Below are 23,819 nucleotides of genomic sequence, written 5' to 3'. Positions count from 1 at the left end.
ATTTCCTTCTTCAGTTCTGGACTAGAGAAAAGAAGCATACCACTAAGGCAGAGAGTCAGAAACTGAAAACAGGATTAGGAAGACCAGCAGACTATCTGTATCAATTTTGATTTGCAAACAGAATTCCATCTTGGGGATGCAAATATTTTCATAACCAGACTGAATGCTCTGTGGCCTTTTTCACTGGAAGTTAACTCATACACTGTAAAGTAGAAAACATGATACTAAAAGTAGCCTTAACCATAATTAGCCCAGGTGCACATCTATAATAGCTTTAAATTATTATTAATGCTTTTAAAAGTAGGAATTAACTGTAAAATATTTCCCAGGAGGTCTCCTTGGGAACATTGAGTTGTGGAAAGCCAAATTGTTTCATCAAACATTATGATAAATCAATTTTTTACAAATAATTTAGAGTTGTAACACAATAATTGTGGTAGGATGAGGCTGGAATCAACTAAAATGGTATGTGGATGTAAGGGAATGCTACCTTGGAGTGTCATGAGTTTTTATACAGGTTTTATAGATCTTTTTAAAATTCTGATTATTTGGGGGTGGTTGATGTTTTGATTGTTTTGTGTGCTGTCCAGGGTTGTTGTTACAATATGTGTGGCAATGTAAATCTTTTAAAATCAATCCATCAATCAAATAACACAGAGTTACCATAGGTCAGCCCTAAGCAATCTCATTTGCTTATTGAAATTAATGTTGCTATTTAGGTAAATCATGGGGAAGATAAGAAGAAGTTGCTCTTGTAAATTTCCTAGTCCAAATAATACCTTCAAAGTAGCTGGTAAGAAACAAAAGTCTGGAAAGCTATTTTTGTTAAAAATCTGCACCCTCAAAAATTAAACAAAATTAAAAACAATTCTAAGACCAGTAAGTCTAACCACTAGGTCTAATCCAACATGTTTCTACCCACGCCCCATTACAAAAATAAGCCATGTTTAGGTTCCCAATGGTAGTAGGCACTCTTGTCCCTCCAGTTGGAGTATATTGCTTTCAAAGCTTCCAATATTTCTAATGCCGTAGCAGTGATGGTTAACCTTTTCGGCACTGAATGCCAAAACTGGAATGTGTATGTATGCGCATATGCACGCATTCAGGAGCGCAGACCCCAGAAGAGAGCAGCTGGCCACCGTGCGCATGTGCATGACGGAACCCAGAAGAGCAGCTGGCAATGGCATGCGTGCCCACAGAGAGGGTTCTGTGTGCCACCTTTGGCACGTGTGCCATAGGTTTGCCATCACAGCCCTAGCATCAGACCAGCAACTAAAAAAATAAGACCAATATATTTTCCCTCTTTTATTGCCAGAGCTATTGTTTTTCCAACTTATGGGAAAGAAATGAGTGTTCTAAATTTCCCCCATAGTTGGAGCTACAGCAGACAGGAACCTAATTTTGTTTAGATGGTGAGATCCAACTGGGTTGAGAATGAAGTCTCACATACATTCACATGGAGGTCTGAAGGGACATGCACTCACATTACTTTGAATGAGACTATGTCTCTTTTTGCGATCAAGGATCCTAATGAAAAATATCTCAAGTTCTATATGGAGGACGGTACAATATTCAATATTAGAAATTTAACTACCCTTCAGATCTCCACCTGATTATGTGGAATGGAAGGACAGAGCCATGAGCACTGCCCATTCTTTTCTCAGTCTGAACCCTCAAACATTCAACTAAAACAAGTTTTCTGAACATGTTTTCAGTTCCTTCTTCATCATGCTTGCCCCTTTGTCTTGTTCTCCTAATGTCAAAGCCCTGATATCAGGAAAGAAAAGCTACAGGTCTGTAGAATAACTTTTTTACATACACACACACCCCACACATAAACAGTTGGCTAGAACCCTAGTAACAACTAGCCAATCAAGCAACAAGGTCTGGAGTTTAATTCCATAAAACTAAAGGCATCAGCTTGTAAGAAACCCAATCCATTCTGTTTTTAGAAATGAAAAAGTAGGAAGAATGGAAGGAAACTAGACAAAGATTATTAAGGGCAGGATTGGGCCCTGTCTAAGTTTTTCTTTTGCAAATTGAACATCAAAACTACTTGGCAATTTTATTTTCCTTATTGTTTTACTTAAATAGATTTCCTTTCATCGGAACAGGCACTCCCTTAGACTCATTTAATTTCAGAAGAGTGTGCTATGAATAAAAGTACATATTCTTGTATACGGCATTTCAAGGCTTGCAGAAACAAGAAGACAACAACTGAAAAAACTTGCATATAAAAATTATGGGGACAAATTATGGATGAATGTGATTTAAGTATAATTCAAGGGGCTAGTTATGATCTATAAAAGCCTTACATGACATATAGCTTAGTTATTTGAAGGACTGCCTATCTCTTGTGGTATCAGCCAAACCACTATGATCCAACAGGGTTGGTAAATTCCTTCAATCTAATAGTGTCATTATCGGATTGCAGAAGCATGTCTGGTAACTGACCTCTGGGATAAAGTTACCCTCGAGAACTGGGTGGCTCCCATCCTGGAGCCATTCCAGACAGCCTTAAAGACCTGGCTCTTTTCTCAGGCTTTAAGAAAGGTAGTTGGAGTCCTTTGAATGGTATATAGTAGTTGCTGTTGGCCAGATTTGTCATATTGTTGATTTTTTAAAAAAATTAGGGTTGTATACTATCATTTGTTTTTATTCCAGGAGCCACACAGAGGTGGCGGTGTCTAAATCAAATCATCATCAATAATAGTATCGAAATGCATGTATTATGACTCCAGAAAGAGGAGGAATCAAGACACATTAGGATTGCACTTCTCCATGTGTGACTGATGCAGAACTTGGAAGTCATCTTTGAGTCACAATTCCAGTTCAAAGAGCAGCTGGCTGCTGTAACCAAAAAAACCTTTGCACAGATACACCTATCTGTATACCACTTGAAACCATTCCTAGACTAAGAGGCCATTCAGACAGTCACTTACACCCTAGTTGCCTCATGCAAGGATTACTGTGCTATGCTTCTCATGGAACTGTTTTGAAGACCACTTAGAAGCTACCGCTAGTTCAGAATTCAGTGGTGCATGCAGTGTTGGCCATGCCTCATTAATACCTTTATGACCACGCTTATTCATCAGTTACACTGGCTTCTGGCTGCAATTCATGGTGCTGGTTATTCACCTCCAAAACCCTTTATGGCAGAGGCATGGCTATTTGAGGGCCCTCCTGTCTCTAGTTGCCTTTGCCCATCCAGTAATAACAGGCAGAGTGAGCATCACTTAAGCATTATCATCTTACGGTGCATAGAAAGCATGTCTTCTCTATCGTGGCGCCTGCCCTCTAATAATGATGTCGGTTCCTATCCTCAAGGTTCAAATGACTCACACACATACCCCCCCACACACACACCACGACATTCAAGAAGCTATTAAAGACCTGGTTATTCTCCCTTCTGCCATAAGATTGGATAAATTATGTAAATAATTTATAAATATTCTATATATTTATAAATACCATAATTAGACTCTTTCCCTAGATGCATATTTATGAGAATAAATATTCAAACTAGTCTCTGATTATATAAAAAAATAATGATTTTCTCAAGTTGAGCAAATTTTTTGGTAAAAATACTGTGTGAGACAATGTTGTTGGAGGATGGAGATTGCTTCCTAATTGAATCTACAGCCTTTATATAATCTGATGCTCTCCCATACAAGTGTCAACCAAGTATGACTAACCTTAGTTTTTGTTTTTAAAAAAAACCATGCAAGGTCAGTAGGTTCTGTATACAAATTACATAATAATTATCACACTCATGTAGCTTTTTTCTCTGAGAGAGCACAAGACTCAGGATGCCAGAAATGGAGCTGAAAGCAAGGTTACAATTTCTGATGGGGAGCTCGTATTCATAAGGCCCTTTGGTCCACCAATCAGACTCCATATCTGGTTTATTCCAAAATCAGGAAAACTCTTGACCTCACATATCTTCAAAAGGACAGAATTGGATAAAAACTATATTGGAATGTATCTATAATTCTTGGAAACACAGCACATTTGCAACTGAAGAACCTATAAAACCAGTTTGAGAAAGGGTCTGAATTTACCATTTTTCAGTCTTTCTGGGTAAGCCAGACTACAAAACATGACTAGATGAGTCAATTCTACTTTATTGAAAAGCTACATTAACATTAATCTTGCAAGTCTGAAGGCACAAATTTCCTACTGCCACTTTTAACTACCTGAATAACTGAATAACTTAACTTCCCCTCACCACTCAAGATCATCAACAGATTTCATTATAGAGAAGCACAATTTGGAGGGGGGGGGATGAATGTGGAATCATAACTAGGTATTGTGAAAGTTTCACTATTGCCATGCCTAGTTATAGTAGTCCATAGAGTCCAAAGCACTTTGCTGATTACTGAGATGCTTCTTGACTGCCATTTGGGCAGAAAAACAAAAATTAAACAGTACAAATAAATTGAAATAAATTAGGATTTTTCTATGCATAAATTATTATTTTTTTGCATTCACAGGCATAAATGTAATATAAAACATAAAGGGTTTTTTTTTTTTAAAAAAAGAAACAAACAGAATACGGATCTCTTTCAAATAGTTTTGCCCAAAAGCTTCATACATCTGTTCACAATGAGAGGGAATATTAAAAATGGCATGAGAAAAATAATTAAAAGCTGTGTTTATAAGAATGGAATTCTTTGTTGCAGAATCCAATGCATGTTTTCTCTTTACCATGTCCCATTGCATGAATGTGAACAGCCACTCCTTATGTAGGCTTACATAATCCTCTTTCTTAAAAATATGCTTGGTTGGCCTAGAATGTTCACGATAGTTTATGAGTGAGTGGGCTTCCAGAAGAAAGGCAGAATACTCCATCTCTCCTTTGCTAGCTCAAACAAAAAGAAGGCACTTTGTTCCCCTACCCACCTCAAGCAAGCTACTTGATTCCTCTAGTTTTTTTCCTAATATTGGACTTAAGTTTTTTGACTGTAGAGTCATTGTCATAGCACTATTTTGATGAGAGTTGGTAGCAGAAACAAAGCTACAACTTTGTTTTCCAGAAACAAAGCTACAACAAACACAATTCTTCATTAATGCCCTAGCTAGGACTGATAGAAGATGGGTAGATTCCACATTGGTGGTCAAAGCACAGATCATTCTATCCCTTATATATATGTTTTATGTTCTGCATATTCAACAGAGAAACCAAACAGGAAGGAATTGCTCTGATCTCTTGATAGCTGCTGCCTTTTTGGCCTATATAATATTTTACTAGTCTGAATTTTACTAATGTGAGGAACTGGCCAAAATTTGGATGGAATGCTATATCTGTTGACCATGAAACTTTTTTTCTAGTTAGTTAGTAATATGCTGTTATGAATTCTTAGAAGCAAATTTTCAAGGAAGTTTACCGAATTATTCTCTTCCCAGTTTCAGGTAGAGCAAAACTCAAAAATTTCAAAACTCTTAACATGTTTGGAGAAGCCAAGATCATAACTCAGTTTAATTCTTTGAATTCTCTACAATCCTGACTGGTCTGTTTACCCAAACACATGTCATAGCATTTGTGAGAATATACCCCAGTTACTGTTGGTGATTTGATATGTTCTTTGATGATTGGAACAAATATTCCTGAGTGACCTAATCATCCAGCACATCTTACCTATCTGGAAAAGCCAAGGCAAAGTAGATTTCTCTGTGGAGGGATGGCTGAAGTCAGAGGACAAAACTTAGGCCAATGCCTGACACAATAAAATAGTACCAGGTACACATTACTTCTGACACCATGTAGAATGCCAGATCAGCTGGCATTTCTTCAACATAAACCAGTTGTTCACTCTTGATCTAGATGATGAACTAACCAGAGCTATGATGTATTAAGAAAGTTAGTTGATTAGTTCATAACTGAGAGCAGACATTTTAAACCTTATCAGAGAAGAAGATGGAAGGCCAATGCCTGAGACAATATAGTGCATGCAGAAAAATACCACTAGAACTTGTAGCAATAAACTTCAGCAACCAACTGCTAATTTTTAGGTCTCTGGTTTGTTTCAATAAATTTGTGATTTAGCCTAAGAAATAGTGACTGTCCCAATGATAACTTCACATGTATTCTTTTTTTCCCATTTGAGTTTTATTGGGTTTTAACAATTCAACAATTCTTATTCAACTCTTGTGCATGACTGTGACAATTTACATATCATCACACGAATATTCTCCTATACTCTATATAATTTTACAAAATTTACTATCTGTTATTAACCTTTTTTCTATCTTCAATCCAATTATACCATTTCTACTTCACATGTATTCTAATCACCATCTCACAGTGCATTTCTCTAAAGTTAACACAATTTCCTGCAGGAGGATTGTAGTTTTCATTAGGTCCTTTGAATGTCCTGTTTCCATTGTTCAGGTACAAGCAAGACCTAAGAGTATCCTCTGGTAACTACTATCAGCTTCCTTATGGGTAAATTAAACCCAGCTTTACATTAAATGCCTCGTCTCTTATAGTTGAAGATTTCGCTAACAGCTTCTGGAATTCTTCCAGCATTCCATATATTATAGAACTACAGCACACCTATCAGAACTATGCAATTCTGGGCTGGGCATGGATAAGGGGATAATTAGCCCAACTTGCTTGATGAGGTACAAGCCTGCACTTTTAGAAGAGGACATTAAAGAATGCCAAATACCAAAGACAGGTTTCGTCTGGAAAGATTTACCTATTTACCTCCTGTAGTATCTACTATTGCTCTGAGTACAAAAACAGGTTTTGAAAAGGAAGCCAACTTTTCTACAAACTAGTTAGAAACAAGAAAACTATTTTAGTTTTGTCAGTTAATTAAAATGTATTTACAACATAGGGGTTTCATGTTAATTAGAAATGGAAGATTCTGTCCTTTTCATTTTCTTAAAACCAATTAGATCATTTAACGCATGCATTGCACCAAAATACGTAAGAGATTCCCTATGCTTTTCTATAAATGAATACAGTCCACACATCATATGCAGACTTTTAACAAGTCCCCATCCCCACACTGAGAAAATGAAATGAGGATATACTTTTTTGCTATTCTGTAGCTTCCCGTTACTTGTCCCAGCTTCTGCCAATCTAGCAGTTCGAAAACACGTAAAAAATGCAAGTAGAAAAATAGAGACCACCTTGGTGGGAAGATAACAGCGTTCTGTGCTGTTTAGTCATGCCGGCCACATGATCACTGAGATGTCTTCAGACAGCGCTGGTCCTTCAGCTTTGAAACAGAGATGAGCACCACCCCCTAGAGCCAGAAATGACTAGCATGCATGTGTGTGGGGGGGAACTGTTACCTTTTAGCTTCTTTCTGCAGAGTTTTTTAGCTGAGAAATATATCATAGTGTTTTCAAAGTATGTATTTAGACATATGCATGTATTTCAAGTTTAACAATTTATTGGAACATCTACTATTATATTTTGCTCTAAAGAGTTCTCAATCCAAAAAATTGTCATGAAATGTCACCTTAGTTAAATTGGCATCAAAACTGAGATAAGTACTGTTCTGCTAAACTAATATTGCCTACAGCAGATATCTGCATTTCGAAATATAATGGCAGCTAGAATAAAATCAGTAAATCAAATGATACTTTCAATAGAAAAATTTGAAATTATTGAATTTGCAGATTGAAAAAATCTGCATGAATTAAAAAAAATCTGAGCTACCTTCATTCATTTGACAACTAGGAAAATAGTGTTCTAGATTCTACAGGTAGTCCTTGATTTATAAGGGTTGAGTTCACAACAGTTCGATGTTATGATGGTGCTGAAAAAAGTGACTTATGACCTATCCTGAAGTTATGACCATCGCCCCATAGTTATGCGATCGTGATTCAGGGGCTTAGCAACTGGCATTCATTTATAACAGTGGCAGCATCTTGTGGTGACATGATCATGTTGTGTGACCTTTGCAGTTGGCTTCTTTGTGTCAAATAATTTAGTTACATTTTACACAACATACACATAAAACAATATAAACTAACAATCAAGAGAAATGATAAAGAATAAAAAGAGAATAGGTCTAGAAGTACAGTATGAACAAGTATAAAGGAAAAGAAAGGAGAACACAAATATATTAAGAATGACTTCTGACTTTTTCTTCCAAAGTTATAAATGACATTTACATTTGACTCTTTCTCAAAGGATCTATGGGCAACACTATCTTTATTGAGTCTGCACGGCAGTTCTTAGAATGACATTATGACATTATAATCATAAAAGTGTTTCAAGGAGTATTGCTAAAAGTCCCTAACAGGACTGCAACATACTGCTTTTAGAGAACTGACAAATGTGAAAGTTAATAGATATACATATAATACATATGCACCCTCAGGAAGTTCAAACACTATTAAAATAAGGAAAGCCCATTATCCCCACCAGCATTTTTCCCCCTAAAACAAATACCCTTTCTAATAGGAGTCCTGATGGTGCAGTGGTTAGAATGCAGTATTGCAGACCACAATCTGGAGTTCGATCCTGAGGGAGCTTCAGATTGACTCAGCCTTCCATCCTTCCAAATTCAGTAAAATGAAGACTCAGATTGTTGGGGGCAATATCTGACATTGTAAATCACTCTGAGAGTGCTATAAAGCAGGGGTCACCAACCTTTTGGACCACAGGGACCACTAAATTCATAATTTTAAATCCCACGGACCACTAATATGATCTGCCTACTGACCGACTGGGTGGGCGTGGCTAGGTGGGCATGTGACTCGGTGGGCATGGTCAACTCAATGTCACTCATGTTGAGGGATGCCTCGCCTGCTTCTACTTGCCCCTCCCCTCCCAGCCACTCCTCGCCTCCCCACCCGAGCTCCTTAGGACCCCAACAGGAAGCAGTTGTTGGAGCTAAGCAGCCACCATGAGAAACAGTTGGCAAAACAGCTGGCTCAGTTCAAATTGGATCTGACCGAGAAGGAGGCTCAACAGAAGCACCTCACTGAGGACTATGAGCATAGGCTTTCCAAGCAGAGGGAAAACCTGCAGGAGTGCAAGGCCAGGTACCGGCACCTGGAGGCTCAACAGACTGACATGGTCAATCATTTCCAGGCCATGATGCAGTCCCACTGGAACAAGGCCCTCCAGCTCTTCTCCACCAGCAGGACTTCCCTCCAGCCTTCGCCCAAAACCCCACACCAGGAGGTTGAAGCAGACCCCAAGTCGGAATTTCTTTCCCCCTCTGACCCACACAAGAAGACCCCCGAAGGGGGAGACTCTCTGCAGCAACACAAATGTTCATTGCATGTATCCAGCCCAGGGGCCATAGTTTGAGGACCCCTGATTTAGTGCAATATAAAAAATGCAAATAATTTTTCTGTGGACCACCAAAATATTCTCACGGACCACCAGTGGTCCATGGACCACCAGTTGGTGACCACTGCTATAAAGCACTATGGAGCAGTGTATAAGTGTAAGTGCTATTATTATTGCTATTGATATTGTTCTAACTCAAAAGTCAGAAACTTCGTGAATTATTCTTTGGCAGGACAGTAATTTTATGTATAACTACTACTTTTTCAGTTTTTACAAACATTGTGGAGGGGATTTCCACATTTCTTCACTCTACGTAAAGTCATCCCATTCCAATTCAGATCTTAAAATAGTTGTAATTAGGCTTAGAAAGAGAAAAAAGATTTACTTGTTTTTAAATTTGATTTAAACATTTTTAAAATTGATTTAAAAGTTTTAATTAAAGTATCTACATGTAAAGGTACTTTAACCTTAAATAACTTTTTCGTTCCAACAGAAAGACAAAAGACGGGCTGACTCTGCAGTACCAATATGACCTTAAGACCACTTATTTAAGTATCTGAGTATATTTTTGCTTGAAGTGTCAATCGCAAGACTAAAAGCTTATTTTTTTTTTAAAAAAAAAATCCTTATGTTACAATAAATTTTATTTCAGTGACCATGTTATTCAGTCATTTATTCCAAGAATGCTCCTAGTGACTCTGTCTCCATTGCAAAACTGAAGGGAGGGGGGGAATCACAATTATAGATCTATAATGCATATTGAACAATTAACCATCAAGTCAACAGACCATGAAATAGTCAAGAAAGAAATGAAGAAAATGCACTGGCTGTTTTACAACGAATACACATTGCTTAGATTTGCTGCAGATGTACTCCCAGTTATACAAGTACTAGCTGAATACCCGTGCTCCGCTACAAAATTATGTGATTGGGCTTGATAAATCGACACTTAAGAGTTTGAAAATTAATGAGTAGTTAAGATCGGCCTCTCCTCTCCCCTTCTCTTCCTCAGGCTGGCCCCACAGAAGCCTCTTCTGTCCTTTCCTCTTCCCTTCTCTCTCAGGCTGGCCCAGTGGTGAAATCTAAAATTTGTTACTACCGGTTCCGTGGGCGTGGCTGGGGGGGCGGTAATGTGACTGGGTGGGCATGGCCAACTTTTCTCTTTTTTTTTAATTTTTAAAACCATTTTTTCTACAACCTCTTCGGCCAAAGAGGTTGTTAAAAAATGCTTTTAAAAGCCTCTACCGCTCAGGCAACTCAGCTGGGATCATCAGAGCCTTTTAAAAGCATTTTCTCTCCAGAGTTATTTTTAAGTTGGGAGGGGAAGTAGAACGTCTAACTAATTAGCATCAGAATGGGTTATAATAATATAGGAAATACTAATGCTCCGATGGTCATTTCAAAAAATCCTTTCTTAGTGAGTACCAAAAGCCAAGAGGAACATACGTGGCAAGTTTGTAGGCTTTACAGTTTTGGAGATTTCGTGATTAATGCGTAAGTGGTTTTTGCTTTTATATATATAGATTCCTTTAACAAAGATAAAAAGGGACATGTTTCTTTCAAAACCTCCTCAACATGCCTAGCTAAACTTCACTATTTTGGCCAACCATTCATTCTTAATTCAACCTGCCTCATAGGGTTGTTGTAAGGAAAAAAATGGGACGAGATTACATTGTAGTTTAAGCTCCTGGGGTGGGGATGGGGGAGCCAGGATCTTTTATTAAATCCTTCTTTTACAAATGCCTTAGCTCCTGAATCCTTAGTCCTCTGAAAGCAGGGAACTAAATTACAGTCTTTTTCACCCAGGGTAGAAACTGATGATATCCAAGTATGGTATTTCCTGGAAAGCTTCCTCATCACAAGGCTACTTTGAAGAACCTGAGTATTCAATCTTATGTATAACTTTTCTTCTATTATTATCTATATGTCACATTCTGAATAATAAATTACCTCTTTTTAAATCTTTCGGCAATCAAGAGGCCCAGAATAAATATGCCTGATGTGTAGTTCAACATTCCCAGTTTTGAGGGAGGATTATCCTTGTTTCATTTAATTTGTTAACGAGTGTGATGCACACACTCTGTTCCAAATTTCTCTGCAAGGAAGAAGAAATCCACATTTTTTTTTTAGTTCTTTTATTTGGGAAGGAATTAATAAGTGCACTTTTCATTTTTATTTTCCTTGCTAAAAACTACCATATGTTGTGTTTTATTGGTAATATGTAAGTAGAAAGAGTGCTAGATATTTTAGAGCTAAATATAGGGATTAAAAAGGCACACACAGCCATCAAGTGGTTTTAATTTGAGGGCACAAAAAACAAGGACGCTTAGAAATAAAAGTTGTCTCCTTGTTTAAATTTTGTCTTTTTTTACTGAAAAATAGGAAAATGGATATTATATAATGCTTACTGTAAAATGGTCACAAAAATTAATTTACTGATATTCAGCTTTTAGCTCACAAATAATCTTTAAAAGCTCTGTAAGAAGGATTCAGATAAGACTTTTTATAGTACTGGATTATACAGTTATTTCAATTCCAGTACATAGAAGACAACAAAATGGATGTTTCATTTTATGTTCCTTTTGATTGTTTCCTCAAAAGGTTTTTTTGTTGAAAGAGTGAATTGGCTGACAGTTTTCCAAGCCTGGTTTAGGTTGTTGATATGCAATGCAGTACAGCAGGGGCGTCAAACTCAAGGCTTGTGGGCTGGATCTGGCCCGTGGGGTGCTTAGATCTGGCCCACAGGGCTGCCCTAGAAACAGTGAAGGACCAGCCTGCAGTGCCTCTGCCAGTCCTCCCAGGCTTCATTTTCGCTGGAGGATGTCGAGCTGGCCACACCCACCCAGCCATGCCCACTCGGCCCCTGAGATCAAACACAACCCTGATGTGGCCCACAATGAAATTGAGTTTGATACCCTTTCAGTACATGATCTGAGCCCAAGTAACAAATCTGGGTACAATTAATCCTCAATATATGGGCATTCATTTAACAATCATTCAAAGTTACTATGGCCTCGCAAAAAGTTATTTATGACCATATCATTTGCTTAATAATCATGGGATTCACTAAACAACTGTGGTAAAAGTTGGTTGTAAAACAAGGTCCATGTGATAACTCACTTAACACATTGCTTAGCAACTAAAATTTTGGTTCCAATTGTGGTTGTAAGTTGAGGACTATCTGTCATTTTGTGGCATCATTCAGAACAGGAAAAAGATAATTAAATAAATGGAGATTATGATTTAGACGTTTAGGCTGGATTTGGCATTTTTATCCACCAAAGAATCCTTCCCAAGGACCTGAGATAAGCAGATGTTGTTTTATTAGGTTGGTCAGCCAGATGTTAGACTGGATTTGGCGTTTTATCCATTCATCAAGTCTCCTCCAAGGATCCAAGATAGACAGTTATTGTTTGATAGTGTTAAAGGTATCATCACAAGATTAAACAGTCCCAAATAAAGCTGACTTTTGCAACTGACTGGAGTCAAGGCCTATGATGTTCAAGTGATGCTCCAGATGTTTTGGAATTGCACCCATTGTTGCTTTCTTTTGCGACAAATTATTATTATATATATTATATTATATGTGAGATCAGTTCTTTAGTTGGTTTTGGCCTTCATATGCATCAAATTCTTCCCAAGAAGAACCTATGATATCTTAATGCGTTGGTTAGTATATGTGCAGATCCAAGTTGTGTGGCCTTTTGTAATTGAGAGATGGAAATTTTGTTAATGCACACATTTTCTAACGATTTTTTAGTATGGTACTCAATGTGCCAACAATCACTGGGACTACCACAGATGGTTTATGCCATGATCTTTCAATTCTGATTTTTAGTTGTTGATACTTTGTGATCTTTTCCATTTTTTTGGTCTTCTAGTATTACTTGGTATTGCCACTTCAATTATTCACACTTTCTTCTTTTCAAACAGACTGGTGCGCAAGACTTTATCAGTCCTATATTTGGAAATCCCGTAACATATTAACCTGCTCATTTGCAACTATTTTTTCAACTCTATGTTCCCATCAGTTTTTCATTACTGGCACATAATTTTTACAACTGTTCCGATGAATCATTTTGGTAACTGTGTTATATTGTTATTTATAATAAGTTTGTGCAATCTTCTTGGATGAGCTGAGAAAAAGCTCTACTATTTCTACTGCTTCTTTGCATAATCTTCATTTTGAATCATTTGATGATTTTTCAATTCAGGCCTTGATTGCATTACTTCAAATAACTTGTTCTAGAGCAGCCAAAATCAAGCCTTCAGTTTCTTTCTTTTTTAATATTCCAGTTGTTTAATTTTTTGGTCCAAACTATCTTATTCCCCTTGCGTCTAGTTAATAATTCCAGTTATTCCAGTTCAATCAATAAATTGTATCACATATATGGTAGAGGTATTGATGGCTTTGATGGTGTTTCCACCATTCAATTTGTCTTCAGCACTTTTCTCACTCTTTAGATATATTCTTTATTAATCACGTTTTTAACTTGTCCATGCTTGATGCTGTCCATCGGTAAAATACCTAGATATGTGCAGGTCTCACTCTGATGGCTCCTGATGGTTTAGCCTTTTGGCATTTTAGCTTTATTACTGTTTGTGATTTTACCCCAATTTATTGCTACTGTAGCACATCTCTCTAGGCCACATTCCATTGCTATATTTGTGCTAAAAATTCATGGAGTATTTGTCAATGACTAGATTTTGATTTCTGATTTTATTATAATTTTATCCCATTTTTCATTCTGATCAACTCAAGATGGCAAATATACTTAATACCCCTTCCTCCTATTTTCCCTACAGCTAACCTCCCTGTGAGTACAGTTGGGCCCAAAGTCACCCAATCTTTAAACTTTCATGTTTAAAGGAATCCTAGAACTTACCGTTTCTTGGTTTCTAGATTAATACCTTGACCTCTACAGTACACCATCGTTTTTGTGGCTCCAGTCTAAAACAAATATATAGTGCAGACATCAACATCATCACAATTATTATTAGTTTCAATGTAAAAATAAGGATATTTATGAAGGCCATTTTCCTAATCCAGTCATTGACAAATACTCTATGAATTTTTAACACATGTTCAAGAAACAAAACATAGCAATGGAATGTGGCCTAGAGAAATGTGATACAGTAGCAATAAATTGGGGTAAAATCACAAACAGTAATCAAATTAAAATGCCAAATTGTGGTACTTAACAGATGTAGCTCTGAATTCTAGGAGATCGATGAATAGATGCCTGGATAAATAGATGAATGGATGGATGCATGTTATAAAATATAGTTTTCATGGTTATTAATGCCAAATAACTATAAAAGTGTTTAGCAAAATTCCAATCAATGGACAGAAGGAAGATATTTCAGAATACTATAATGGATAACATAAGGTAATGTTTTGACTTCAGAAAAGGCAGTACCTAACAATCATCCCAAATTGGAATCATATTCTCTCTAAACCAGAGATGACTAAATGTTTAAAATTTTGATAACACAGATTTCTGACACTAAAATTTACAAGAACCCACTTATTTGTCTTGGATCCCAGAAATGGTAAACACTATGAAACTTTCAACTTCTGCACAGAGAAAACCCTAAGATTCTCTGATGGAAAAATCCCTTCTATGGAATTAACATTTCTTTAATTAGGATAAGAGAGTTCAGGCAATCCAATCATCCTGACAACTAATGGGTTATAGAAATATTATATTATCCAATTGTTGTCTTTGATGAACAACTATTGAATGTAAAAAAAACAAAAAACAAAACTAGAATACCAAACCATAAAACGAGTACCCTTAACTAATACAGATTAAAAGCCTGGGAAAACAGTTTTATAAATTTTCTGAACTTTTTTTTTTAGTTTGTTAGCCATCTTGAGAATTGAGTTCAGTAGAAAGGTGGAGTAGAAGACAAATACATACCAACATAGAAATACAGAGTATATAAAACCTTCCGACATTGTTTAGTTACCAAAACGAACGTTGTCTTACCTGAACGTTCCTTCTCTGCACGCTGATGGAGAATCCAAATAACGGGTAGATTCCTCAGCTTCATTGCTGGACTGGGTGACTGTTTCTTTAAGAAACATCCTTGGCCACTCCTCCTTTGCCTGGCTAAACTCCAGTTCATTCGCGAAGTCAATTTTGTTGTCCTGAAACAACAAAAGGAGACAGAAACAAGGCAGTCCTGGCCAAAAGCAGCCATGGGACGGGTTGGATTCTCCATCAGCGCGCAGAGAAGGAACGTTCAGGTAAGACAACGTTCGTTCTCCAGCGCGCTGCCTGGAGAATCCAAATAATGGGATATACCCAAGCTAGTTAGAAGAAGGGAGGGAGGCTGCGTCACCCCGGGAAGGGACAGCCAGGACAGACTGCAGTACTCGACATCCAAAAGAAGCTTCAGCCGAGGCAAAGGAGTCAATTTTGTAATGTCTAACAAAAGGAGTCAAGGTAGTCCACGTGGCAGCCCTACAGACATCAAGGATGGAAGCCTGGGTAGCCCAAGCCGCTGAGGTGGCTGCGCTCCTAGTGGAGTGTGGAAGTATCTTCCCTGGCAGAGGAGTCCGTCTGGTGCGATACGCCATGACGATGCAGGCCCTGATCCAACGGCCTATCGTGGATGAGGAAACCTTCATGCCCAAGGTAGAAGGATTGAAGGACAGGAACAAGGCTTCGGATTTACGGAAGGCCGCAGTCCGTTTGATATAGCGGCGGAGAGCCCGTTTAACGTCCAGGGTATGCCATTGTTGTTCAAGATGATGGCTAGGAGCCGGACAAAAGTCAGGCAGAATTAACTCCTGGGCACGGTGGTATAGAGAATTTATCTTCGGCAGGAAGGAAGGATCTGTACGAAGAACCACCTTGTTGGGATGGAACACGCAAAGGTCCGGCCATACCGAAAGCGCCGCCAACTCAGACACCCGTCTTGCCGAAGTAATCGCCACTAAGAAAGCAACCTTAAGAGTTAGATATCGTAGAGATATAGAAGCAAGGGCTCAAAAGGAGGTGACATGAGAGCTGATAGAACCAGTGGCAAGTCCCAAGTTGGGAATCTATGAATAGTAGGAGGACGGAGATTGGATGCGCCCCGTAAAAATGTCCGTATACTGGAATTCTGGGTCAAAGGTCGATCGTTCCCAGATGATAGAACCGTGCTAAGGGCGGCCACTTGTCGCCTCAGGGTGTTAGGAGCAAGGCCACGGTCCAAGCCGTCCTGTAGAAAAACAAGCACGTCAGAAGGAGAAGCAGTAGTAGGGTCCTGATGAGACTTGGAACACCAAGTGCAAAAGGCACGCCAGGTGGCGTCGTATATACGGTTAGTGGATGCACGCCTGGCAGACTGCATAGTGTGAATCACACAGGCCGGAATGTTGTCCTTCCTCAATCTGATCCTCTCAAACGCCAGACGGTCAACTGCAACCATTGAGGATCTGGGTGCAGTACGACCCCCTGGCTGAGAGATATCCGGTTGTTGGGAATGTGCCAAGGACGTTCCACCGAGAGGTTCCGAAGGTCCGCGTACTAAGGTTGACGCGGCCAATTGGGGTCGACCAGGATGAGGTCCGCTTTCTCCTCCAACAACTTGCGAATCACACGGGGAATGAGAGGCAAAGGAGGAAAGGCGTAGAGAAGGCCTTGAGGCCACCTGCTCCGCAGAGCGTCGCATCCTTCTGCTCCTGGACAGGGGAACCGGGAGAAGAATCGGGGAAGATGGGTGTTCAGCTGGGTTGCGAACAAATCGACCATTGGGAGGCCGAACCTCTTCAATAGCTCCCCGAACAGAGCCGGAGCTAGACGCCACTCCGCCTGATCTATTGGGGTCTGGCTGAGCCAATCTGCCGTGATGTTCTCGACCCCGGATATGTGTTCGGCTGTTAGGGAGAGGACGTTCCTCTCTGCCCAAAGGAGCATTCTCGTCGCTTCCTCCATCAGCTGTCTGGAGCGAGTTCCCCCCTCTCTGTTGATGTGAGCCTTCGTTGTCGTATTGTCCGTTAGGACTAGGACATGCTGCCCTCTCACAGACATCTTGAAGTGACGGAGAGCGAGGTGGACCGCTCGTAGTTCCAGCCAATTTATGTCGTGCTGTAAGTCCCGAGTGGACCAGCGGCCCTGGACAACTGACTGCAGATGGGCGCCCCAGCCGAATTGACTCGCATCCGTTGTCAGGGTTAAGCGACAGGGTTCCAGGAAGAAGGAGCCCCTCCGTATGGACGGGGAGATCCACCACCTCAGAGACAGCCGTACCGTAGCTGGTAGGACCACGGTGATGTTCGAACAGGCCCGGTGGGATCTCTGATAGGGCAGGAGGAACCATTGGAGGGGGAGAGTGTGTAGACGAGCTCACGGGATGATGGAGATGCACGAAATTAGCTTGCCGAGTAATTGGGACAAGGTGATCAGGGACACGGACCTGCGGGAAAGAACCTTGGTCACTGATGACTGAATGCTGTGAATCCTGTCGGGGGATCGGAAAACCCGGCAGCTGATGGAGTCAATGAGAGCACCCAGATGGAGGATGCGAGTGGTAGGCGAGATTTGACTTTTGTTGAGGTTCAGGGAGAACCCGTGTTGTCGCAGGACACGAGAAATGACCTTCAGATCGATGACAGCCTGATGACGAGAGGCAGAAAGGATAATGATGTCGCCCAGATAGCACATAATCCTGATGGGGACTTGTCGCAGAGATGCTGCTAATGTAGCCAGCAGTTTCGTGAAGGTCCGAGGGGCGGACGAGAGGCCGAATGGCATGGCCCGATACTGGAAGTGCCTGTTGGCATAGGCAAATCGAAGAAACCGTCGATGACAGGGATGGATCGGGACATGCAAATAAGCCTCCTTGAGATCGATTGATGTCATAAAGTTGCCTCGTCGGACACCCTGCAGGATCGATCTGAGCGAGTGCATCTTGAAATGATGGTATTTGACGAACTTGTTCAATGCCTTTACGTCCAGGATCCCTCTCCAGTCCCCGGAGGATTTGGGGACGAGAAACAGGCGCGTGTAGAACCCGGAGCCCCGTTGTTCTACCGGCACTGGTTCGATAGCGCAGATATCGAGTAGGTGTTGTACCTCTGCGTCCATTAACGTCCTCTTCGCCGGATTGTTGGAAAGAGGGCACCGCAGGAAGCGGCTCGGAGGGCTGGAGAGGAAGTCCAAGGTGAGACCGAAGCGTACAGTCTGAAGGACCCAAGCATCTGTTGTGGAAGAGGTCCATTGAGGTAAAAAATGGAGAAGACGACCCCCGATAGGTAACTCTGCGGAATAGTCACTTTCCCCTCCGGAAAGGTCGGTTGGATGCTCCGTGGTATTGACGTCTGGAGGAGGGTTGGCCTCTGCCTCGATCACGGAAGGCAGGCCGATCAAAGGCCCGATCTCCTCCGTAGGAGTAAGGTTGTCTGGAAAAATAGGACCCCCGGGGCCCGGAATCAGTCCGAAATGGCTGGCGCTGGCCATAAGGGGCAAACCGCCTATCGTGGCGTCTGAAGGAGGATGGCATGATTTTACGCTTATCCTTGTCCTCCACAAGTATCGGGTCTAAAGCGTCACCGAAAAGGAGGGAACCTTTGTATGGAGCAGATGCCAGCTTCCATTTTGATTTGAGATCCGCTTTCCAGTGGCGGAGCCAAAGAAGACGTCGGGTGGTGACATTGGAAACAAGGGCCCGGGACGAAAATTTAGCTGTATTCAAGGATGCGTCCGCACAGTACTCAGTGGCTGCGATGATTTTATTTATATCGTGGTGCAGCCTGTTGTCCTCAGGTGGAAGCCGCTCCTGTAATTGGCGCATCCAGATTAGCGATGCGCGGGCAAAGAAGGAAGTCGCAGTAGAAGACCTGATGGCCCAAGCGGCAGCTTGATGAGTCTTGCGGAGAGACAGCTCAGACTTCCTGTCCTCGGCCTTGAGTCCATCAAGGACGTCGTTTGATATCACCGAGGAAGACGTAAAGTGGGCCACAGGGGGGTCCACAGCGGGTAGTTGGATCAGATCCTGGAAGGAAGGATCAGAGCAGTACAAGCGCTTGTCAAGACCAGAGGGAGCCGAGACATAGGCCGGCTGAGACCAGGGCCTTTGAACCACATCAGTGAATAATTCCGGACATGGAATAAAATCCTGGTCCGGTTTCTGCAGGAGAAATAAGTCACCATGGGGATTAGGATCCGAGGCCTGAGATGATTGAGACGGAGAAATCCCCATGTTAGTTGTAACTTTGGCCTTGTGGAGCAAGGACTTGAACATCGAAGGTCGGAAAAGTCCCGTAAAGGCTGGCGTTTTCGGAGCTAGGTCCTCATCTTCAGATAATTCCCCCTCCTCGAGCTACTCTTCCTCCCAAGGAGAGTCCTCCATGAAGAGGGGATCCGGACGATAAGAATAGGCAAGTCGCGGATCATCACACACATGAGCCAAGGAGGGCTGTGCCAGGGCTGGAGCGTGAGGCACATGGTGAGGATTAGAAGACAGGATGCGAGACACAGTCTGAGACACGAGATCCTGGATGTCCCGCGACAGAGCAGGTTGGAGGCCTTCAGACGGACAAAGACCAGCTGCAATTGGCGTATAAGTAGCCTCTGGAGGTGCCTTTCCCGGAGGATGGGTGGCAGGTGCACAGGGTGCTGGGACAGCAGAAGGGAAGGCCGCAACTCTCAAATGTTGAACATCAGAAGAGCATTGCGCCGACCCAGATGGAGCTTGAGATAAAGGAAGTGGCCTGTCTGGAGAGAGTTGTCATTGAGACGGTTGAGCCCTTTGTTGGGCAAGAAGATATTGCCTTTCAAAGGCCTTACGTTTCCTTTCCTCAGCCCGGTCAGCAGCAGAGGACCGTTTAGTAGGGTGAGGACTAGCAGATCTAGCCCTGACTTCACAAGTTTTAGGGCCTTTGGAGGAGGTCTTAGCTCTCTTCCTGGCCTCAGGAGGGCTGTAAGCCTGTTCAATTTCGGAAGATATGTCCGAATCCACCATAACGAAGACGCAGACCAGGTAAGTAGCTGAAAACAAGTCAGATGCGAAAATTTTAATTGTTTTGTTGCATTTTATTATCATTATCATTTATTTATTTAGTGATTTATATCTAATAGTAATATATTGCTTTCTCTCTCTCTCTTTTTTTTTACAGCCAGGAATACCAAGCAAGTTGTAAATGAAGACCAAAATCCAGAGAACCAATCAATAATGGCAAAACAAGGTGTCAGAACACCTAAAGCCTAGGAGATCAGCAAAGGAGGACCAAACCATTATTGGGCTATGCCATAGTCAACAACCCCCTGTGGCAGAATGGCCCCGCCCAGCAATCCAAATGGCGGGAAACTGCAGGAACGGCAAAAAAAGGAACGGGCGCTAGACTGACAAACAGCCCTTGAACGCCTCAGCTCCCTAAGCGCCGAAGGAAAGAGCTGAAGTGAAATTGCATTAGAACGCTTCAGCTCCCAAAGCGCCCAAGAAAGCAACGAGGGAGGTTGCAGTCTTACTAAAAAACGGCGCCCGCGGCTTGCAGGGCACCCACAGCCGAACTCGGTAGGAGCCTAAGAGCTCATAAGGCAGTTTAAAACGACGCGCGGCTTGATTTTCGCCGCCAACGCCATTAACGGTCGGGAGCCGAATCCATAGGGGGGAGGCCGTCAATCATAGCGGCACTGGAGCGCTCGGCTCAGCTTAGCCGTAGAAAGCTGCCCACAGACAATTAAATTCGGTTCTCTTTTTCTAAATTCAACCGGAATTTGTTGCTTAAGGATTCATCTAATGGGGGTTTGCAGAAGCGATGTAGGGACCCCCGGCCGCCACAGAAAAAAAAAGTTGGAGTGGTGTGGGAGGCAAGGGGGGGGAATCCGGCTATTCAGGCCCCCACGCAGCGCCCCGGCGGCAGGCCAATCACTCGGAGTTGCCAGAGGTAGAGCTCCGAGGAATCCGTTACATAAAAGGGGGAGCGGAGAGGAGTCCCCTGGATAGAACCCCAGGCAAACTCACCCGCCGCAGTAACTACAGGCCTTCAGCTGTCACAAGAAATCCACACCGCTCTTGATAATTTCTCAGAAGAAGAATATAGAAAATCCAATTAATGAGATAGTTCATCAGCCAAATTGCTAGAGCCAAGGAAAAACCCAGTCTCTCACTTGACTGAGTGAATGAACTGGGGTTTAGCCAGGCAAAGGAGGAGTGGCCAAGGATGTTTCTTAAAGAAACAGTCACCCAGTCCAGCAATGAAGCTGAGGAATCTACCCGTTATTTGGATTCTCCAGGCAGCGCGCTGGAGAAAGAATGATTTCCTCTTTATGTTGCCCAATATTATTATTTATTAAATTAAATATGCTACCTCTCTCTCAACAACTCTGAATAATCAAATAAAAACTTTAAAAACAAGAAAAACATATAGTATGAAATAGGTACCTCACAGGATTTCCCTTGAGTATGTCTATTGCTGTTCTTATGCTTTTGATAGCTATATGTGGTTTCTGACACTATGTCAATTGTCTTCTGCCTGCTTTCTCTCATTTAGAAAAAAAATCAAGAACACTTAAAACATTCTTGATTCCATTAAGACTTCGCAATGAGGAAAATCCATCAAAGAAAGCCATCAGAACAGTAAGCAATGAAATACCTTATTACCAGAATTAAAGGAACACAGTAATTGGCCAGGTACTATGGAAATATTTTAACATCACATACATCTCCTTTTCAATGTTTAACAGAATAACAGAGTTGGAAGGGACCTTGGAGGTATTCTAGTCCAATCCTCCTGCTCAGGCAGGAAACCCTATACCATTTCAGACAAATGAGGGTCCAATCTCTTCTTAAAAACCACCCACAATTTCTTACTTGACAAGAACTCAGAATGTCATCGTTTCATGAACTTTACTACACACTGCCCCAGAGAACTCATTGAGATGGACTGTAATCATCACAAGCATATGCATGAGAGTACCCTTTCTTCTGACATGCATATCAGAAAGCAGAGGATGTCATGCTCACTGACAAAAATTCAGTAGTAGTTCCCAGATACAGGGTGGAGGTCCTGAGTTTCCTGCGCACAGAATGGAGATTGGGAAGAGTTTTAAGCAAGAAATGTTCTGGTTTGCTTTGTTAAGGCATTAACCTGCATTTTCTGCATGCTTGGAATGTAAGGGATTTGAATGTTAAAACAAGGAACACATTTGTAACTTCCTGACCTGGTATTTGTTAAGTTTGCTCTGAGTCCGTAGATGTTCCAGGCTCTTATAATAACTTCTAACTTCTACAGGATAACTCATACTTCCAGGAAATGGGCTCCAGGTCTGAAAGTGCTCTTTGATGGATAAAACCTTTTGATAAAGATATCAGCCTCACTTGGCTTATAACAGCTGTTGAGTAAAAAAGTTACAGGGAAGGAGGTTGCCAGGAAACTCGGAGCTATGCACTGGAAAAGCATAGCTCCGAGGTGAGATGAGAGATCTCAGTCACTATAACAGAAGGGCAGTAGGAACCATAAGATGGAGGAAAGGTTGAGAGTGAGGAAAGACTGCTAGGCTTTGAAATCCCACTTGAAAGGAACATCTTTTTGAGAAATCAAGTCAGTGAAGTGGCCACGCTTGCAAAGTCAAGAATATTTATTCACCAAATGCTATGAAATGCTATACTTTTCTGATAACACAAAAGGAATGCAGAAGTTCCCATACTATAATGGATTGTACTTTAGGTGGACCTTTCAGAGGAAATATGGAATACAGTACTCCAAAAAACCTAATATAAGAATATAAAACGGAAAATTTTTTAGTGTTAACACACAAAATGTTATCATTAAGACACTAACAAACTTGGGCATCTGGAGGAGAGGATCCTCAAAGTAAATAAGCAAGTTATGTAAATAGCCAATCACAGAAGATACAATTTATACATTTCTCAGAGATTGAAAAATCATCTGCCAATCCATAGTGCTTTAAGATGTATTCAATCCTCACATTATGACATCCAAAAGTTGTTAAATAAATATGTGTCTCTCATAAATAAAAGCAAATGTACGTGTTCCAGGAACAAGGTTTGGCTACTAGATCAAATAATCAGCTGAGCTGCCACAGAATTGGTAGTGATTGCATCAATTTTTGATCTGTACACAATCTCTCTCTTCCAGTTGTGATAAGAAAAATGAGATGGCAATCAGACTATTAAAGCTCATTGGTAGTTCCCAGAACTCAACAGTATGTTGAATGTCCCAGACATTCAATTCAACACGGTGTGACTAAGCTGTTAAGACACAAACTTTGCCTAAATCTCAGTCACAGCACAGCATTAGATAAGCCTTTACTGTATACTAGAATAAAGCCACTAAAACAATTGATTGCCCTCTGTCAACATGAAACTGCTATCTCTTATTACCTACTGTAGCTTAATTCTGCCATCCTGCTCTTTCCATGGTTTAATGGATTCTTTGCTTTCCTTGTTAACCTTGAAGCAAAGCAATTGCTGGCATCTCCCCCAAAGAAACTCCAGCCCTCGATCTGCTTAGTCCAGTCCTCCATTTCTATAAAATAGACAGAACTGAGTTTCTTTTGAGAGTTTACTTGAGCCTGAGAGGGCAAAACTGATGTTA

At 41.1% G+C, this 23,819-nt stretch overlaps 1 protein-coding gene across 5 annotated transcripts in view; it reads right to left on the bottom strand.

Moving 5' to 3' along the window:
- Nucleotides 1-23,819, bottom strand: part of PTPN14 (protein tyrosine phosphatase non-receptor type 14) — a 131,840-nt gene that overhangs the window by 67,386 nt on the left and 40,635 nt on the right. The window contains exon 1 of one of the 5 annotated variants that reach the window (XM_034427812.3): nucleotides 11,213-11,360. The exons of the other annotated variants lie outside the window; for them this stretch is intronic. The gene's annotated coding sequence lies outside the window, so the exon portion shown is untranslated. Of the gene's footprint in view, nucleotides 1-11,212; nucleotides 11,361-23,819 lie in introns of those variants that run through there. 5 annotated transcript variants of the gene reach the window in all.

The sequence above is a fragment of the Pantherophis guttatus genome, chromosome 1, assembly GCF_059756535.1.
Source record: "Pantherophis guttatus breed Tessera chromosome 1, ASM5975653v1, whole genome shotgun sequence".
NCBI classification, from domain to species: Eukaryota; Metazoa; Chordata; class Lepidosauria; order Squamata; family Colubridae; genus Pantherophis; species Pantherophis guttatus.
This window is presented reverse-complemented; position numbering and strand designations above follow the sequence as displayed.